Source organism: Lissotriton vulgaris, chromosome 8 (genome assembly GCF_964263255.1).
Source record: "Lissotriton vulgaris chromosome 8, aLisVul1.2, whole genome shotgun sequence".
NCBI lineage: Eukaryota > Metazoa > Chordata > Amphibia > Caudata > Salamandridae > Lissotriton > Lissotriton vulgaris.
Genome location: NC_141696.1, coordinates 824,017,963 through 824,038,638, shown reverse-complemented (window position 1 = coordinate 824,038,638; position 20,676 = coordinate 824,017,963). Strand labels below are relative to the sequence as shown.

At 48.4% G+C, this 20,676-nt stretch overlaps 1 pseudogene; it reads right to left on the bottom strand.

Annotated features, from left to right (window-relative positions):
- The window catches only part of LOC147698055 (proteasome assembly chaperone 1-like), a 38,800-nt pseudogene extending 18,380 nt beyond the window's left edge, over nt 1-20,420 (bottom strand).
- Between the last annotated feature and the right edge of the window lie 256 nt (nt 20,421-20,676).

Genomic DNA, 20,676 nt, shown 5'->3' with positions numbered 1-20,676 from the left:
TCCCAAAATGGCTTCAGACCAGGTCACAGCACTGAGTCGGCTCTGCTGACCACTACGGAGCACCTTCGAGGTATCCTAGACGCCGGTCAAAGTGCCGCGCTGATCCTGTTGGATCTCAGCGCGGCCTTTGACACGGTCTCACACAACATCTTGCTGAAACGACTTGAGGCCATTGGGATTGGCGAATTAGCCCTTGAATGGTTCCAGTCCTTCTTAAAAGACAGGTCCTTTCAAGTTTCAGCCCCACCCTACATCTCTCAACCCCATTCCATCGGACAAGGGGTCCCCCAGGGGTCGGCGCTTAGCCCATCCCTTTTTAATCTATGCGTCCAGCCTCTCGCAGTGGTGGCAAAAGAGTGGGACCTTACGTTGGTGTCGTACGCTGACGACACACAGCTGGTCATCACACTCTCAGAAGGTCCATCACCTTCGGCAACCAAATTCAGAAATGGCCTCGCAGCAGTCGCACAGTGAATGACACTCAACTGCTTGCAGCTAAATGCCGGGAAAACGGAGGTCCTCCTCCTGGGAAAAAACCCCACCCTTTAGAGCGATCATTGGTGGCCCTCTGTGCTTGGCCCCACCCCCGTGCCAAAAGATGTCGTCAAAAACCTAGGTGTCTGGCTCGACCCTTCACTTAACTTTCAGTCCCACACGAAGAAAGTGGCAGCTACGTGTGTGGGTCTCATGAGGAGCATCAACCCCATACTTGGATTCTTTGACTCCAAAACCCGCCAACTCATTATACAATCTATGATTCTTGCCCGGCTGGACTATGCCAATGTCTTACTCTTGGGGGCAAACAAAGCTGAACTAGCAAGACTGCAACGTATCCAGAACTCGGCCGCCAGAGCAGTGGTTGGTCTCCCACGTAGGTGTTCTGCCAGAGCCACCATCCGCAATTTGCACTGGCTGCCAATTGAATCTCGGATCCATTTTAAAACCCTGACCATGGCATTTAAAATTCTCAACTCTGATTGTCCTGAACTCCTGCGCCCGCTTCTAGTACCATACACTCCCCAGCGCAACCTGCGCTCACTGGGACAACACCTCGTGATGGTCCCCCGAACTAAGCTCTGTAGAAAGGGTGGACGTTCCTTCAAAGTCTTAGGGGCTAAGCTGTGGAACTCCCTACCTCCACACATCCGTACCCAAACCAATCTGATCGCTTTCCGAAAGGAACTCAAAACCCATCTCTTCTCTGTCATCTAATTCCTCTGTTGGTTCCCCCCCTCCCCTCAGGTACTGGTTAGGTCAGCGCCGGGACGCTCCGTTGCTGGGGCAGCTGTTTGCGTTTTAACAAATAAATAGCATAACATAACATAACATAACAATAGGATAGTCTGTTAGATACCAGATAGCTGGATGCGCTGCAAGGTGTGCCCGCTGCTGGGCACTCTATCAACCATTTTTCCTCTACCATATGGGCTTGGGTTCTGGTGTCATTTCTGTGTGCCAAATAATCTGTATAGGTTCTCACTGGTCTCTTCTTCCTAGCGGAATAGAGCTTCGATGGCCCTTATGCGGATGGCTGTGTGCAAAGGACCAAGTATATGCCATGTGTTAGTCCTGCTCAGGTAGAGTGGCTGCAAGCCGCATGGCGAGTCTTCGGAGGGAGTTGGCAAGAGTAGCAGCTTCGGCATTGGCCCTTTTTTGGGTTTCCAGGGTCTCTCAGCATTGGCAGGCCTCATGGGCCAGGCAGGTCCGAATCCTCTAGTGAGTATGCTCACCCATGGTAGAAGTGGTTCGGTAGTCCTCTTCACTAGAAGCCGGGCTCAGGCAATGATGATGTACTTCACGGAGCTGTTGGGAGCAGGATGGCAGAAGTCTCATCTGGCACTGGAGTCTTAAGTGCCTTGGTTGCCAGGTGCTAGTTCGACACGTAGTGCCTCAAAGAGGCAGCCTCAATCTTTAGAGCAGCCTACTTCACTTGACACCCTTGAGGCAGTCAGGCTAGCCATTCATGGAAGAGAGGTATTCCGTACAGGCACAATAGGTTTGCAGTTTTCACTCTTAGGATGCAGGGACTGCAGGCTTGGCGCGGTTGCCCCAGGCCAAATGTCGATCCCGACTTCAGCCGCACCAACTGATCGGACACACTTCGTCATGTGCCAAGGCATCAACGACTGGGATGACACAGGAGGATGTTCAGGCAGGCTTTAGGAGTACCACAGTTCCACTGAGGATCTTGGGGACAGGCCCACAACATTGATCACCCCAGTCCCAGAGTTATTGGGTCCCTGGTGGATGGACCCTTGCACCAGGTGCAATTGCTTCTAGCCACATTCCAACAGTCAGCATCTCCATTCAGACAGAACTTTCTTAGGACAAGCCAGAAATGTATTTTTCCAGACAGGTTATGTCCTTTCACCTTTAGAAAGCTTAGTATCAGGCAGACACCAGCCCTGGGTGTGCAGTAGTCCTTTGGGTTCTGTGTGGAGCACCCACTCTTTGGTCAGAGGAAACTTGGAATTGGAACAGTAAGTGGATCAGCAGCTTGCACTTTTATACAGTTAACAGAGGACATGTGAATTTGCTTTCTATATCTGCAGAACAGTACCGTTTTGGGTCGGGTACCGTTTTTTGTGCACTTCTCAGACTGTCCTCCAGTGTCAGCCAATGTTTTGAGTGATGCTATTGACAGCAAAGTCATCTGCATGCTGGAATGCTCACATCAGGAGCACAAAGAGGTGTGAACCGTCAGGACCTGACTATTAACAACCTCACTTAATAGTGATCAGGAAGAGAACAAAAGGTCTGCTCCCCTTCTATAGGACTCTTCACACCTTACACAGAAATGGCAGTCCCATCCCTCACCCTTGTCACCCACCTTATGGCAGGCTCAGGAAGGCTAGTTAGCAGCCCTCTGTATCAGAAAGGACACAATCGAATTTCTCAGGCAAAGCCTGTCTCCTCTTTCCCTACTTGGGGTTTCCTCCCCCCAGTCTAAAGAATGTCTGAGAAGGACACCTCACCTCCATCTTGAAAAATCCAGCGGCTTCCAAAATGAGACCCACAGGATATTGGGCCGTATGTATCAAGAAACCAATTAGCGATTCTGTAATAGCGATTTTTAAGAAATCGCTATTTCAGAATCGCTAATTGGTATGTATCAAGAAAATCGCAATTTTTTTGCGATTTCATGATATTCCCTAATTGCGAATTCGAATTCGCAATTAAGGAATACTCTTCGATTAATTTCTATGGGCCTCCTGGCCCATAGGAAGGAATGGGAATTTATTCACAATTTGCGATTCGCAATTTGCTAATAGCAAATTGAGAATAATTTCAAGGGTGCAGGGGTGTCCAAAGGACACCCTGTTACACCCCTAAAATAAGTATGGGTGCACATGTGGTGCACATACATGCCCTAAGGGCATGTGCATTTTTCAAGGAAATCGCAACTTACCACCAACTAGAAGTTGGTGGTAATTTGCGATTCCTTAAGTGCATTTTGGAATTTTTTTTTGCTTAATAAATTGCATTTAAGGAATCGCAAAATTTGTGATTCCTTAAATGCAATCGCAAAATAAGGAATAGCAAATTTTGCAATTCCTTATTTTGCACCCAAATTCTTTCATACATACCATTTTGCGAAAATTAGTTGGCAAACACCGAAATTCTGCGAATTTCGGCATTTGCAAACCCATTTGGCCTTGATACATATGGCCCTAAGTCACTTTGGCTCATTTGGGCACTGCTGCAATGCATACCCAAATAGTTCTAGCCAGTCTCAAAAATGGTCTAGATGTATCAGCCACCTTTCATGATGGTATGCTGACAATTAGTTCATGGATATCTAGACACTGCCTCAAAATAAACTCTAATAAAACTGAGGTGATTGTGGTTGGGAATTTACTCCTTCTCTTGTCCTCTAGCTGGTGACCGGAAGAACTGGCATCTCCTCTCCTTCCAGCAGCTAAGGCAAAAAATATGAGTGTTATAAAATGACAAATTGAACTACCAACCCCAAGTCGTCTCTTTGGGCTCTTCCTGTTTTTATCTGCTTAGAATGATAATAACAATTCTTTCCATTTATTACGGTGGAGGCGAGAAAGACAATAATCACATTGTTAGTGCTGTCTAAATTGGATTACTGCAACAATGTATTCCTTAATACTCTGGGGAAAAACCTCAATAGGCTTCAAATGGTGCAGAATGTGGCTGTTAGGATTCTCTCTGGGACTCCTAAATTTAATTTGGTGACTAAAATAATACGGCAGTTGCATTGGCTGCCAGTCAGAAGCCGAATGAAATTTAAGGCTCTGTGCATCGCCTCTAAAGCGATACACAACGTAAGCCCAGGGTTTCTGATCAGTCCTTGCGAATATATACTCCTGGCAGACAGTTGCAATCGCTGGGGATGAACCTTTTGACTACTCCTAGAATCTACAGAGCGAACTGGGGAGGTAGAAGCTTTTTGGTGGGAACTACCAAACGTTGGAACATCCTACCTCCCCACATCCGAGAGCTCTTTCCACCCTCATTTCTTTCAGAAAACAGCTAAAAAACGTGACTCTTCAATAACTAGGCTTATCCTATTCAGGAGTAGACAGCACCAAGACACCCTAGAGTATACGTGCGCTTTACAAATCACATTAACATAACATAACATAATTAACATACATGCAAACACCCTGGCGCACCAGATCACGAGCTAGGATTCCAGGTTTTACCTTAAGCAGTGGACCTTCAGGGAAATGTGACAGTAGGCTCCTGTTGACAGGACAGAAGTAAAAAAGATGTGTCATAATACAATCACTATAAAACCTGGTATGTTGAATCCACTGTGCTACATTTGCACTTTTTGTAATTTAGGGGGAAAAGGGGATTAGGGGTGAGAGAGAGAGACAGTGAAACCCTCATTCCGGCAGGATGGTTGTACAAAACCTGAACTGGACATTCTGGGGTACAAGATGGCACAGCATTACAAAGGTACAGTATGACTCACTGTCTAAAAGACAAAACAAGAGTAACTGCACAGACATTTGAAATAGCTAAATATATTGTAAAAAGCATTAGCGGTTTACACAGTGTATGAGGCTGCATCAATGTAACTAGGTTCCCCGGCAAACCAGGACACTTGCCCAAGAACTAAAAAAGAAATGGTTAACAAAGATGGCCGACGGATAAGTAGCTCCGTCTGGGAGCTGCTTTTTGGCAAAAATCCTGGATTATGTCCCCCTTTTATCGTCATCCACCCAAGGGATTGGAAGGCTATTATTTGTTGATATTCTCCAGGACGATGCGATTGCCGAATTTAAGGCAGCCTTCCTCAATAACGAGGAACTAACTCAGCCAATTGATTCCCTGCATAATGGCCGATTGCCCGGTTGAGCTGTTCAATTGCAGCTGTGAGGAGACGGGCTCGGGATCACCCTCTGGGTTTTACTCCCTTGGCTATCACCTACCTTCTGGTCTCGGCCAATATCGCTTTGCATCCCGCCACGACTTCTAACTGGCAATTATTCACTGGATTTCCTTCTGGACGGTGGCCCTTCACGTTTTCTCACAATGGTTGCCTTGGTCCCCAAGATGATTTCCCCCTGCCGGAGTGGGGAAAGAGCATTGGGTTCCAGTCTTCAACCATCTCACCCCTCTTGCAGTCTTGGAGTCGGGATAGCTTTTACTCCACAGGTGAGTCGTGTGGGGTCTTAGGGGTCTCCACCCTACTATTGAATGGCCGTTGTTTTTGTTTGGGACTGACGATCACTGACGGAGTTCTCCATCCTGGAGGTGGGAGGTTTTCAGATGGGAGTCTCCACGTGCAGCCTGCTCCTTCGTGGGTGTTGTTTTCGGGTGTTTGGTCTTCGCCTAGCGCCGAACTGCAAAATCTCACTCTTGCTCTCCCACAGCCGTTGGTCTGCTTCCTATCGATTGAGAGATGGTGAATTCCAGGCAGCCATTTTCACTTCATCTGATGGCCTGCTTGTCTACGGCTCGGCGAGCAAAACCGTCCCGCTGCGTTGCTGTGCCGCCTCCACAACCCTTCTGTGGGTTTTTACAACAAACTCATATTGGTCTGCCTTTGCTTCCAGCCCGGTGGGAGGGACATGACCCTGAGTGTGCCCTGGTGGGAGCCGGTCTGCTGGACTTGAATCTTATTCTTACTGCCTTCTGCCTGGCTCCTGATTTCCCTCTGCTCCTTGCTGCCTTTGTCTGTTCTTTCCCTTGCTCTGCTGCACTTCTCATATGTTGGACATTGATGTTTGTATTTACTTGTATGTTAACTGACAAAGTGTCCTTTAATCCTTATCACATTCCCCTCATAATCTCTTTTTATGTCTGCTACCACAAATGTTAACGACCTTAGAAGGAACAAGGCATTTATTATGTCTAGAAAACTTTAGGAATAAAAGGCCAGGGTAGTCTTTTTTTTTTTTTTTTTTTTTTTTTTTTAGTATCCTCATTTGCATGCATAGCTCCAATCTATCCAATCAGAAATATGCCACAGAGCTAAGAAAACCGGCTGTGCTTCTGTACCATCTCAGCATTAGCTGGGAGGGAGATCTTAGTTGGAGGGGGAGGAAGCCAAATCCCAACAGTACATTCACACAAGCCTGACAATTCTTACTTAGGGCTTTTCATTGGAAGATAGTGCCCGTGACACAGTAGCCCCATTTGTTCCATGTTGAAAGCAATGGTTGGCTATGCTCGCATTAATCATAGGACCCTGGGGAAAAAAAAAACAACAACAAAAAAAACTCCAGGCTCAATGCGACCGTGCCAACTGTGTCCAAAAAGCTCTCCTACTTGGATTTCCACCTCTAGCTAGATCAAGTTTGGAAATCTGAAGGACAGAAGTTTGCCATTCATGAATAGAAGGAGGCTGGGCGTCCTTCCAATGTCTACAGATCTCTCTACGAGCTGCCAAAATGGAGTAAAATACGAGGTTAGAAGCTGCATTACGTACTTTGTTCTTCAGGCCAAAAATGACAAGAGCGAGATTTATGGAAAGGTGAAAGCCCAATGCCAAAGATAAATCATTTCCTATTGACTCCCAGTATGTTGTTAATCCTGGACATTCGTAGAACATGTGGATATCAGATGCAGCAACAAGTCGGCATCTTGGGCACGAGACCGGACCTGTCGAAGAGAATTTTGACAGTCTCAGCGGGGAATAGTAGGCCCTGTGAATTGTGAAGATGTGGTTCCGACGCAGCCAAGCTGGCTTCACCAGATCCCATAGTGCCACACAGGAAGCTGACCAAAGCTCCTCCAAGTCTATATCTGGCAATACGTCGGCCCATAATGTTGCAGGGAGGCAGAATTTACCATCTATTTCCTCCATGATCTTCTTATACCAAAGTGATATTTCCTTTTTTGCAAGGGGGCTATCTAGCAGACACGTTACTAATTCGCTAGTGGCTCCTATAGGTAAATTGCTGCTCCGGGATATCTGTGTGTTGTATACATGGGACCAGCTTGAAATTTGTATAAATTTAAATCTAGACAAACTTGGCCCAACCTTATTTATTAAGTAATCCCAAGGGAGTAGTGTACCGTCCATAAACAAGTCGCCCCAGGTATTGATACCAGCCGCTCTTAATGGTTGGGTTAATGTATCTTCTGCCCAAACTGGGGGAGATGGCAGGTCCCATATTGGAGCTCTCTCTAGATAATATCCCAGTTTAATTGCCTGCCTCATTCTGTACCATGTGGAAACTATCCCCTTTAAAGTCTTTAGTTTTATTTTATTTTTAAATGTTGGGTCTCCGAATTTAAATAAAAAGCTACCCTGTCCGACTCCCTCACAGTTCAGTAACATAGAGAACATATATCTGGACATTCGTAGAACATATGGCCTACCCCTGTTGCTGCTGGAATATTTAGCAACATGCGTGCGTGCGAAAGCTGAAAAGCCCACGCATAGATCTGAAGATCCGGTCCCGCTAACCCTCCCTTCTCTCTGCGGCGTCTTATTTTCTTCCAAGAAATTCTTGGATTTTTACTATTCCAAATGAAAGTCGAAATCTCGCTTTGTAGTTTAGAGATTAATTTGGGATAAAAAAAAAGTGGGATTGAATTAAATAAAAAAGAAATCTTAGGCAGAATACACATTTTACTAGATTAACCTTACCTAGGATAGTGAGAGGAAGATGTGACCAATCCCTCATATTTTTACGACACTGTGCTGCTATTATAGAAAAGTTTAAGGAAGCGATCCGGTCGATGTCTTTAACTATATTTACCCCCAAATATCGTAATTAAGGTCTAGATGACTCATTAAAAGTAGTTAAGTCTGTGTTCCAAGTCATTGACTCAGTTTTGGAAGCATTAACTTCGTATCCAGAAACTTTGCCAAATTTGAGAGCTAGGTCTATCACCTCCGGATATGCTGCATTAATGTCTGACGTGAAAATCATTATATCGTCAGCATAGAGTGCCACCTTTTTTTCCCAATCACCAAAAATAAAGGGTTTAATAAGTGCGCTATCTCTTAGTGTTTGTGCAAAGGGTTCTATATACAAATCGAAGAGGATAGGAGACAAAGGGCAACCCTGTTGGGTTCCTCTGGTTACATTAAATGACGCTGTAAGGCCCCCATTAATCAGAATTGAAGCTGAGGGGCTTCGATATAACAAATCTATTGCCCTACGAAATCTATCTCCAACATTAAACTTTCTCAAGGCCTCCGACAAGTATAACCAATTTACCCTGTCGAAGGCCTTGGTAGCATCCAACGTCAGAATAGATAGGGGGAGAATCTCTTTTATGGCCACATCAACAGATCCTATTAGTTCGTAAGTGAGCTCATATAATTGTCTCCCTCTTATAAATCCTTTTTGATTAGAGTGAAGTATGTCAGGGGCTACCTGGCCGAGCCGTTTGTCTAATATGGTGGCAAAAATTTTATAATCAGCATTTAAGATTGAAATAGGCCGATATGAGCCACAATCGGTAGGGGGCTTCCCTGGCTTTAAGATAAGCGTTATTGAGGCTTTATCCCATGAGGCAGGTGGTGCTACTCCTTCCCTCAATATTTGATTAAACAGAACTGTTAAGATTGGAGATATCTCTGAAATCAGATGTTTATATACCTCACTCGGTAAACCATCGGTTCCTGCCGCCTTTCCCCCTTTGGATCCCCTTATAGCCTGCTCTACTTCGGCAACACTTATTTCCTCTTCCAAAAGTTTGCTCTGCTCGGATGACAGAGAGGGAAGGGAGACGCCCTCTAACCAGTTGCCAACATCGTTAGTGTTGATATTGAGATCTTCCTGATATATTGTCTGGAAGAAACCACGGGCTAATAAAATCATGCAGTACCTTCGTGACGTGGATGCCGAGATCATTATACTCCAGGAGACACACTTAACTGAAAGTGAGATATCTGAGTTAGTGAAGAAAAATAAGTGGATATATTCCTCTATTTCAACATCTCAATCACTAAACACGCGGGGGGTTACAATTTTATTTAAAAAATCTTCAAACTTAAATTTGAACATTTTTCAACAAAAAGTAGATAATGGAGGGAGATGGGCCTTAGCTGGTTATTACGGGCCAAATTGCGATGATCCTTCTGCATTAGAATCCTTATTCCAACACCTCTTGAGTTTTCCTGAGCCGGTGATCATAACTGGCGATTTCAATATCACTATCAACCCTTTACTGGACAAATCTACAAACAGTAGGCAACAAGTTCCCTTTAAATCTAGAAATTGTTTACTGGGTTTAATGAAACAATATGGATATGTCGATATTTGGAGGCTGAGAGAGGGCCAAAAACAGAGTTTTTCTTTTAGAAATCTTAAATACAGACACAGCTCAAGAATAGACTTTATCCTAACAAGTAGATCTTTGGTTGATTCTATCATCTCAGTAGATTATATTCCATCTCATTTATCTGATCACTCAGCGATGAAGCTGGAAATTGAGTGGGGTACTAAGTCTTATTCCCCGAAACTTTGGTCATTTGACAGGTAATTTCTTAAAGCAATAGAAGATATAGAATTCCTCCAGTCTGAGACTCGCGAATTTTTCACCTTTAACACAGATACAGCCCCTACGGGTATAGTATGGGACGCCTTCAAATGTACACTAAGAGGAACAGTCAAGAACAGGGTAGCTCACAGAAGAAGGCAGTACAGGGAAGAAATATCTTCTATTGAGAACAGTATGTCAGTAATCCAGTCTTGTATAGACACTGACAGAGCTTTAGATAGTCATAACTTGTCCCTAAAACTCGCAGAGCTAAATGAGCTTAAAAACAACTTATCCTCGATAATAGAGAAGCGAGTCTTGCAGAAATGGGAGTCAAGCAAACTCTCTAATTTCCAGTATGGGGAGGGTGCGGGAAGGCTGTTGGCCTGGAAAATTAAATCAGAACGGGTTCGTAATAATATTGCCTCAATCACATCAGACATGGGTACCCTTACCAGTGACGCTGAAATTAGAGAGACCTTCAAAACATTCTTCCAGACAATATATCAGGAAGATCTCAATATCAACGCCAGGGTAGTCTTTGTGTCAAAACCATGTCCATTAAGGTACGTTTTGCTGACTACTACAAAATCCAGGTCTATTTCTTGACCTTATTTTAGGGGAGGTTAGTTCCCTAACAATCCGTGACATTACTTTTAGCATTTCAGGTTTTATAAAGTGGGTCCCTAGTCTGTAACCCTCTCAGGTGATTTTACCTCCCATGCAAAGACTGTCCATGAATCTTTCGCAAAGGTGGTACCGTAGGTGTATTGAGAGGTGTGTAGCAAATCTTTTGGTTTGTCTCTATCAAACTATTCCCAAACAAAATAAAGCAGAATGACAATTCCAGAATCTTTAACACTATGCACAACATTACAGTGCCTGGTTTGGCGCCTCCTAATCAGATACCTTCCTGGACCATTAAATCCACAGGGTTCTCCATAGTTTTATTGACATTCTAACTTTCTCGAGTATTTGGAGACAAACTAACATGGCATAGAGGTAACAAAGTTATTGTTAACATCCTGGAAGCCCCAAATTCAAAATGGTTGAACAAAAAGTCAAGAACAAAAACCTCTCTCCATCTACAGCACTCTTGTACCCCATCCATTCCCATAGGAGATTTGAGTCACAGTGTGCCTGGGCTTTGGTGTCACTGGAACCCTTATTCAGGACTTGTCTTGGGGTTTCACCCTCCCTTGCCCTGTAGCACTGAGAGCAAGGGGTTCTCCATTCTCCACACGGTGGCCCTCATCTTACTTGACCTCTCTGCAGCCTTCGACATTGTCTCCCACCGCACTCTCACCACCAGATTCCACGACGCAGGTATACAAGGAACTGCCTCATCTGGATCTGCTCGTTCCTCACCGGCAGAACCAAAATAATCAGAATTCCACCTTTCCTCTCCAAACCCACAGGGATCATATGCGGTGCACCCTAAGGATCGTCGCTCAGCCCCACGCTCTTCAACATCTACATGGCCCCCCTCGCCCCCATCGTCAGAAAACATGGGCTCAGCATAGTATCCTACTCCGACGAAATTCCCTCACGAAACAATCCGACATCGCCAAACTCATCTTCCAGAAAGGAATGAAAGAAGTCCCATCATGGATGAGCAGCATCTGTCTGAAGCTCAACTCAGAGAAGACAGAGGTCCTCATGTTTGGAACCACCCCCTCAGCATGGGACAACACCTGGTGACCTCCCGCCCTCAGCAGCCCCTCTACCTCTATGGACCATACCTGCAACCTCGACATCTCTGCCTCTGAAACTCCAGACCATCCAGAACAACGCCACCAGGCTCATCCTCGGCATCCCATGACATGGACACATCACCCAGCACCTACTGAGGTACTGGGTTTTTCAGAACCAGTACTGATCCGGTAACCCAGCGGTGTCAGGGCAACACCCAAAGACCTCAAGTCCTTTCCTGATTCAGACCACAGAAACACGAGTCTTCTAGGTGAAGTCAAAGATCGAATTTATTGGCTGAAACCAAGTAACAGGCGTCCTAGAAGTACAACAACACGGTGTGTATATTCTCAGGAGACTGCTCGTTTTTACAGAGCCGGCCTTCTCTTTTTATACACGATATTACACTTCAGGCAAAAAATCTTGGTTTTACAATTCGACCATAAACATATTTTCACAATAAAGAAAAAGCAAAGTCATGATGGCAAGCCCATATTTTCGTTTGTCCAGTTCGTGATAGATTACCTGGCCAGGCCCAGAACTTCCATCAGATATCGATGAAACCCCAATAAAATCGGGCACCTCCTCCTTGTAAAACTAGCCATAAAGAAGAAACAGGGACAGGTGTGTGTATGATAAAGCGTGGTTTGTATGCGGTAAATGGTTTAGGACATGTTGTGCCTTGATGCTAATCTTGCTCGGCCACTGGGTTGGGGACTGCCCGAACAGGTTTGGCTGGAGGCAGTGAAGGCAGCTCGCCCAGGTCACAGGTGAGTCAGGAAAGGTGGACGTGTCCTTTCAGCTCGAATTCGGCCTGGGTCAATTGACTATGTAAGGGCAACCACAAGATGGATGCCACTCACAAAATGGAACCCGAGGGTTCAACACAGGAAGTGCGATTTAGGGGTGTTCCCGTCACTCAATCGTGACGCAAATGCACAGTAATAATGTCCTAATCATTACCGGTCTGCCAATACTAAATTCGTCATGGTATGATGATATTTTCTGACACGAGTGTTGGGCTTCGGTATCATAATATAGTAGGGTCCAAAATTTTCAGAACCACACTACGACACCTCCACCGGCTCCCTGTCGAGAACTCCTCACGCACGCATAAAAATCCCTCCGCAATATCGAACCCCAATACCTCAACGAAAGAGTCTTCCATGAACCTGCTCTGCACGCCTTCAGGATGAACCTCAAGACCTGGCTCTTCGGATGAATCATAGCTGCATGACCCCCCCTCCAGCGCCTTGAGACCCTCAAGGATGAGTAGCATGCTTCACAAATCCCTGATTGATTGATTGATTGATTCTCTCAGGGGAGGGGCAGTTTATCTCACCCCCCTCTCCTCCTAGTGTTGCCTATCATAGACTGGTTATCCAGTTGCATTACAAAACATACAAGGTAGGGGAGGGCCTAAGGGGAATCGTGTTTATAGACTATTCTGGTACCTTGTCCCCCAACTTAGCAATAAACAACACGAGAGATACCAGAAGTCTGCATACAGGAACCTAAATAGTGTTCACTCTGTAAAACAAAACCAAAAGGTTAATGTTTAGGTCATAACAATCTTAATTGATGCGTAACCGCAGGAGAAGAGGAAAATGAAAGACTAGAAAGGTAGCCTCAAGGGTGCTAGAAAAATCCCCATCAGCCCGCTCAATAGCGGAGCATCGTCATCTGGGTAGTATGGTTGACAATTGTGGTATCCAGAGTGCCCTTCCTTAGGAACAACCTAAGGCTAGCACAACTTGGACCAACATGTTGACCCTCAACCAACAGAGATGGAGACTGAAAGGGTTAAGTTGCAGTGCTCAGAAAATTGTGAAAAAGGAAAGGAAACAAAAACTCTAAATCCAAGTGTTCTAAAAATACCTACCTTGATGTCATTGAAAAAACTTTATTGGGTCTGACCATCAAGGTGGTATGGTTAAAAAGCAGAGTGAAAAATAGCATGCAAGGAATTGCTATTCACCATGAATCTTATTTGGTCGACATGTTTCAGCCTAGATAGGCTTTCTTCAGGACCTATGATGCACTACTGCAACATCAACTTACTGTGTCAAGAAAACTAATAAGTGGTTTCAACTCCTCTATAGTAGGGAGTTGAGCGTCTTCTCCCAAATTGTAGGGAGGAATAACCTCACCTCACCTGGCACTGGCTCACAGTGAAGGAGGCCACGCACTATCCGTCGTTGCCTCGCTCAGGAAAGTGAGCCGAGGGGGAGGTCGACCAAATAAGATTCATGGTGAATAGCAATTCCTTGCATGCTATTTTTCACTCTGCTTTTTAACCATACCACCTTGATGGTCAGACCCAATAAAGTTTTTTCAATGACATCAAGGTAGGTATTTTTAGAACACTTGGATTTAGAGTTTTTGTTTCCTTTCCTTTTTCACAATTTTCTGAGCACTGCAACTTAACCCTTTCAGTCTCCATCTCTGTTGGTTGAGGGTCAACATGTTGGTCCAAGTTGTGCTAGCCTTAGGTTGTTCCTAAGGAAGGGCACTCTGGATACCACAATTGTCAACCATACTACCCAGATGACGATGCTCCGCTATTGAGCGGGCTGATGGGGATTTTTCTAGCACCCTTGAGGCTACCTTTCTAGTCTTTCATTTTCCTCTTCTCCTGCGGTTACGCATCAATTAAGATTGTTATGACCTAAACATTAACCTTTTGGTTTTGTTTTACAGAGTGAACACTATTTAGGTTCCTGTATGCAGACTTCTGGTATCTCTCGTGTTGTTTATTATCCAGTTGCATTCCCAATACCTGCTCTGCTTCCACCTTTTGTACTGTCTGATGAGACTTGTTTTGGCATACAAAAGCAATGGTAAATTGGAGCAGCCAGCGATATTGTATTCTTTCATTTTTTTTTTTTTTAATTTGTTTTTTATTGTTGCATCATAGTATATGGGTACAGTGTAAATCATCTGCTGACGTGGCGTCAACATTCAGCCACGGTCAGCTAGGCGCGCAACGTTTTCTTGTTTTATATAACTGGTACAATTAGGTACTTCCGCCATTAAACAGCACAGATCGAGCAAATATGTCTGCAGGCTGGAATACAGTAAACGTATTCCGCCAAGGGGACGGAGAATAACAGTGGGCATGTGAGTTCCCGCCTCGAGGGCGTAGGATCGGGGTCTGTACAGTTCGCATAGTGGTGCTACCAGAGAACGGGGGGGACAAAACTGTGGGAGGGAAGCATATGGGCGCTAGCAGGATCCAGGTAGGGGGATACTGGTGACGGGCATCGGGGGGGCACGGGGCTTTCCAGTTTGCACTCTCAGGGGGTGAGGGACGGACAGGGGGTGGATACATCCCGTGCATGTGAGTGATGGGATGGGTGATCTGATAGATGGGAATTGACCAGGATGCGTGGAGCACCGCGATTCGGCCCTGGGATGGTTGGCACCAGGCAGAGACTACTGGCCCCCTCGGGCGGGGGGGGAGTAGGTGGGTCTCCTGCATGCAAGGACTGCCGGAAGCTATGAAGGAGCATGGCCCATTCTATGGAAATGGGAATTTTACGCGCGCCCCTGGCTTCCTCTTCCCTAAGAGCATCCTCTTCCGCCGCCGCCCACTTACAGACCGCCCCTGTCCATGCTGCTATAGGGGGGCCCTCCGGGGACCGCCAGTGCATGGCTATGCATCTGTTCGCCAACAGGAGCGCTAAGGACACGAAGCGTCTATGCACCGGTTCTTGCTTAGGGACATGAAAAATGCCTAGTGCGCTGGACTCCCAGGTGGCTAGTGTGGTAAGACCTGTGAGTTCCGACAGTGTTCCGTGCACCGCCCGCCATAAGGGGTGCAGGTTGGGACAACTCCAAAACATGTGACGAAAATCTGCATCAGGGGAGCAACATCTGGGGCATAGGAATGGTGTGGAGGGATAGAACTTCTGCAAGCGCGCTGGGGTGAGGTATGCCCTGTGCAAAATATAGTATTGAATGTTTTTGAAGCGGGTATTCCTAGAGACGCGTTTTGGGGCCTCGAGTGCTTTAGTCCATTCCGAGTCGTGTAGTGTGCGACCTATGTCCTCCTCCCACATAGCACGTAAGGTCGTCAGGGGAGCGTGCAAGAGTTCCCGGATAGATTTATATAGCCAGGTGACCAAGTGGCGTCCCACCCCCATATGTAGGATGGTATGTTTTACTGGATGCATGTCTGGCTCGCCGGTTTGGAGATTATAATGGGGCCCGTACCCATCGAGCAACTGTCTGTATCTGAGGAATTGACCTGGGGGGAGCCCGTATTCAGCGACCAGTCGGTCGAGTGATTTCAGCTGGCCTTCTTCAAAGAGCGACTCCATATCTGTGATGCCACAGTGCGACCATTCGGTTAACAGTGGAGCCGTGAAGTATGAGTCCTGCCTGGGGCTGCCTATCAACGGTAGTAGCGGGGAGTATGGAGGTCTACTGGGGGACATCCGGTGGATCCGCATCATGCACCGGCGAGCTATCGCTACCTGGAGGGTGTATGTTCGCCGTGGCTTGGTGCCCAGGAGGAGAAGACGGGTGAGTTCCGGGGTTGTGACCCTGTCGGCCGGGGTAAAAGTCTCTTGGGGGTAACGGTCCGCCGTCCAGTATGACAGCCATTGGAGCTGCGCCGCAAGGAAATAAGACTCGAAGGACGGAGCTCCAAGCCCACCTTGCGTTGTGGGAAGTTGGAGGGTTTTCAAGGCAACCCTGTGTCGGCCTGCGCCCCATATAAGGGTACCTAGGAGGGAGTCGACGTCTCGGAAGAAGGACCTGGGTGGCACTACCGGTAGATTTGTGAAGTGGTAGAGGAGTCGGGGAAGCATCACCATTTTAGCCAGGGCTATCCGTCCTATTGGGGCTAGCGGGAGTTTATTCCAGAAGGCAACAGTCGGGCGCAGGCCAGCGAGTGCTTTACGGTGGTTACCCTCAAAGATGTCTGCTGGAGAGTGGTACAGGCGGACACCGAGGTACCGGAGAGCTTCTGCGGACCATGAGAGTTTATGCGGTCCGAGCTCAACTTCCCGGGGGGGTAGACTCGAGAGAAAGGGGTAGACTGTGGACTTGTCCCAGTTCACCTGGAGTCCCGAGGCGTCTGCAAATTCCGCTAGCGTTACCCCTATGGGGGCCAGGTCAGTCTCGATGTCTCGGACGTATATGAGGAGGTCGTCCGCGTACATGGAGACGCAATGTGTGCCGTCCGCGAGCGGAATGCCCCAGTTCACACCCTCCAGGCGCAGCCGAACCGCCAGCGGCTCGACTGCTAGCACGAATAAGAGAGGCGACAGGGGGCACCCTTGTCTCGTGCCTCGCCGAACTCCAAACACCGGTGATATGCGTTTCCCGATACGAACACGCGTGGTCAGATCGGTGTACAGAAGGCGTGTGTATGCCGTGAGCGTCGGGCCGATGTTGAGGCGCCGCAGGACTGAGAATAGATAGGGCCAGGTGAGGGTGTTGAACGCCTTCTCCAGGTCCATAATGAGGCAGGCGGCGCGGGGGAACCTGTCACGTACCTGATCCTGGACATGGAAGACTCGGCGGAGGTTCTGGGAGGTGTTCCTCCCCGGAACGAAGCCGCATTGGTCGGGGTGGATTAATGGGCGTATGACCTGTGCATACCGGTCAGCTAGGATTTTCCCGAGGATCTTACAGTCGACAGGAGCGTGATGGGACGATACGACCCCATGTGGAGTGTGTCCCTGTGGGGTTTGGGAAAGGTGACAATCACGGATTCCCGCAGTGACTGGGGTAGCTTCCCTAGATGAAGGGATGCCCCGAACATCCGAGATAGTCGGGGGACCACTAGGGGAGAGAATGTCGAGTAGTATTCTAGTGGGAAGCCATCTAGTCCCGGCGCTTTATTCCGAGACATGGCACGTATCGCTTGGGTGATGTCTGAGGGTGCTATCTTGGCGTCGAGTGTGCGCTTGTCATCATCCGATATCGCGGGTAACGTCAGCGGGTCTAAAAAACAATCCACAGAAGACGGGGAACACTGGGCCGGGGTCCCGTACACTTGTGCATAATAGCGCTGGAACGCCAGAAGGATCTCGGCCTGTGAACGCACCAGCACGCCTTCCGGGTTGATAATATCCGTGATCGGCTTGATTTCGGTGTCCTGCCTCGCCATCCAGGCCAGTAGTGCCCCCGTTTTGTCTCTGTCTTTATGCACCCTAGAGGCGTAGGCCCTAAAATTGTATTTTCGGAGATCAGCGCAGGCAGTCTGATATATTGTCTTAGCTTCGGCCGTGAGCACGGCGTGTTCCTCCGAGTCGTCAGGCCGTTTAGTGAGTGCAGCTAAATTCTGCTCTGAGGATAGGAGTGTCCATTCCAATGTGCGGCGAACCCCTACTACCTGTTTGATGCATTCTCCCCTTGCCACTACCTTAAACGCGTCCCACTCCACCAGTACCGACGATGCCGTGTTCGTGTTGTGTGAAAAGTAATCTTGTATGCTGGTTTTGTGTGCGTCTCTAAAGACTGGGTCTGATAGGCAATCTCTAGGGAGGCGCCAGGTGGGGACGGGCGGGTGTGGGGGGCGCCAGGTCAAGCGAAGGATGTGGGCGTCATGATCTTAGAGGATCCGACCTAGGTAATCTGTAGATGTTATCTTAGGGAGGATTGGTGCAGAGCATAAGAATCGGTCTAGACGGACGCGGAGGTTGTGTGGAATCGAGTGGAATGAGTAAATGCGAGCCAGTGGATGTAAGTGTCGCCATGCGTCAGTGAGCGCCCAATGTGTGGTCCATGCCCTGAAGAGTTCCGCTTGCCGAGGGACTGGGGAGTGTGTGTGGGGGGGGGGGGTGCGAGCGGTCTAGGGTGGGGTCTAGCGTGCAGTTATAGTCACCTCCCAACACCCACGGAACTGTGGTGAATTGGGCCAAAATTCCTGTGAGGTGGTCCCAGAATTTATCCTGCTCCGTATTAGGGGTGTAAATGCTGCCAAGGAGGATTCCATGTCCGTCTAGTATTCCCTCCAGAAGTGCATATCTGCCCTCTTTATCCACTACCCGTCGGAGCACCCGGAAGGGAGTGCCCGGTCTGACCCAGATTAATGCGCCGCGCGCAAATGCTGAGTATTGTGTGGCACAAAAGGTCCCTCGCCATTTGGCCTGCAAACGATTGAGTTCGGTAGCGTTAATGTGCGTCTCCTGCAGAAATGCAATACTAGCTGACATACGCTTAATGTAGGAGTAAACAGAGTAGCGTTTGCTGGGTGTGTGTAGGCCTCGTACGTTCAGTGTAAGGACATTAATGTCTGATTGTGGGACCGCCATCCTTAGGGTGTCGTGGTTGGGAAAGGGACCCTCCTGCAGTCCCCGAGGGCCACCAGTGCTTATGTGTCGTGTGTGCTCCTGCGCGCCAAGCTTCCATAATCGTGGGGGATGAACTGATGGGGTTAACAACAAGTAGAACCTTGGGTGGGTAACAGCCCCAATACTGAGGATATATCACCGGGGGTGGCATATCCAAACTAGTGTCCCACTAGGGGAGAAATACAACAGGAATCTGCGGGGGTGGCAGCGTGTGTCGCTGCTGGGCCTGTGCGCGGGTCGGGCTCTTGCAGGAGAGATGTCTATTGCACGCTAGCGCATACAGTTATCTGGTTAAGCAGTCTAGGCTCCTAGACGTCATGCAAAACAGTAGGCAAACATGAGAAGGATATAGCAGTTGACAGTCCATCCATCACGAAGAGGTGTTAGGTTGGCTGGCCAGGGTAGCGTCCAAGGTGTGTGCCGCAACGAGGGGGGAAGAGATTGGGCCAAACCCCGACATTGTTCCATCACTGTCCCGGTCTTTCTCAGGGGTGAACAGGTGCGGTTGGCCTTCCAGATCTGATGCAGGGGTGATGTGTGCAGTTCGGTCACCGCCCGTAGGGCGTCTCGTCGCTCCTGCATGATTTGCGTGAGGTCGGGTGAGCCCGTGGGGGAGGATGCCTGGCTTTTGGGGCGGCCTGATCGGGCACGGCTCGCACCCCGTCTTCTATATTGTCTTGAGTCGTTGTTGCGTGTCCTCTGGGGTCCGGGTTTAGGGATTAGTGGGCAGTGAAACTCAGTCCAATCCTGTGCTTCCTCCGCTGTGTTGAAGAAGAGAGCTTTTCCTTTGTGAAGCACATTAAGGCGGGCCGGGAACAGCAAGGAGTATTGAAGATCATTTGCGCGGAGGCGCCTTTTAACTTCCAGAAAAGTGGATCGCTGCTGCTGGACTTCCCGGGCATAGTCCGGGAACACCATGACTTGTTGGTATTCCACCTGTAGGGGGCCCGCCGTCCAGGCCGCACGGAGCACCGCATCGCGGTCTCGGAAGTGCAGGAATTTAGCCAACATGGGCCGCAGAGGAAGGCCTGGCTTGGGTGCCCGGGCCGGGACCCTGTGGGCTCTTTCAATGGAGAAGTATGCCGACCGTTCCGCTTCCGGGGTGAATGATCTGGTCCATGACTCCATGTAGGTCAGAGGGTCCGAATTTTCGATTCCCTCCGGTAGGCCCAGGACGCGGATGTTACACCGTCTCGAGCGTCCCTCCAAATCCACCGTACGTTCCTCGAGGACCGCCATGCGACGCAGGACCTCCTTCATGTCTGCCTCCTGCATTTTCACCGTGGTCTGCAGCGCGGTCACGATCCGTTCCCCTTCCTTCACCCTGTCCGCCAGCTTGCGATGGTCGTCGCGAATCAGCCTGATGTCCGTCGTCAGGACGCCCAATCTCTCCTCCATCGAGAGGCGGGACAGTTCAATTGCCGCCAACACCTGATCCAATTTCGCCGATAGCGTGGGGTCGGTTTGCGGCGTGTTGGCTTGCGTCCACGTCCTCATGTGTGGCATCTTCTCGATGGCCGTTTCAGGGACAGCCGCCACCTGCGAGGCCTTCAATTTCCCCATGAGTGCTGTCAAGAGGGCCCGCACCCCCGTGGATTCCGGGATCGGCAGACCACCATCTCTCAGTGTACCCGGGTAGGCGGCAGCTCAGTGCAGGCCGGTCACCTAGTCTTTCTCGGTCCTGGGGCAGGCACTGGTTCACCCCGGGGAGCCCCCACTGGTTCGGGGTGTTAGTGGTGGCTCGCGGCTGCTG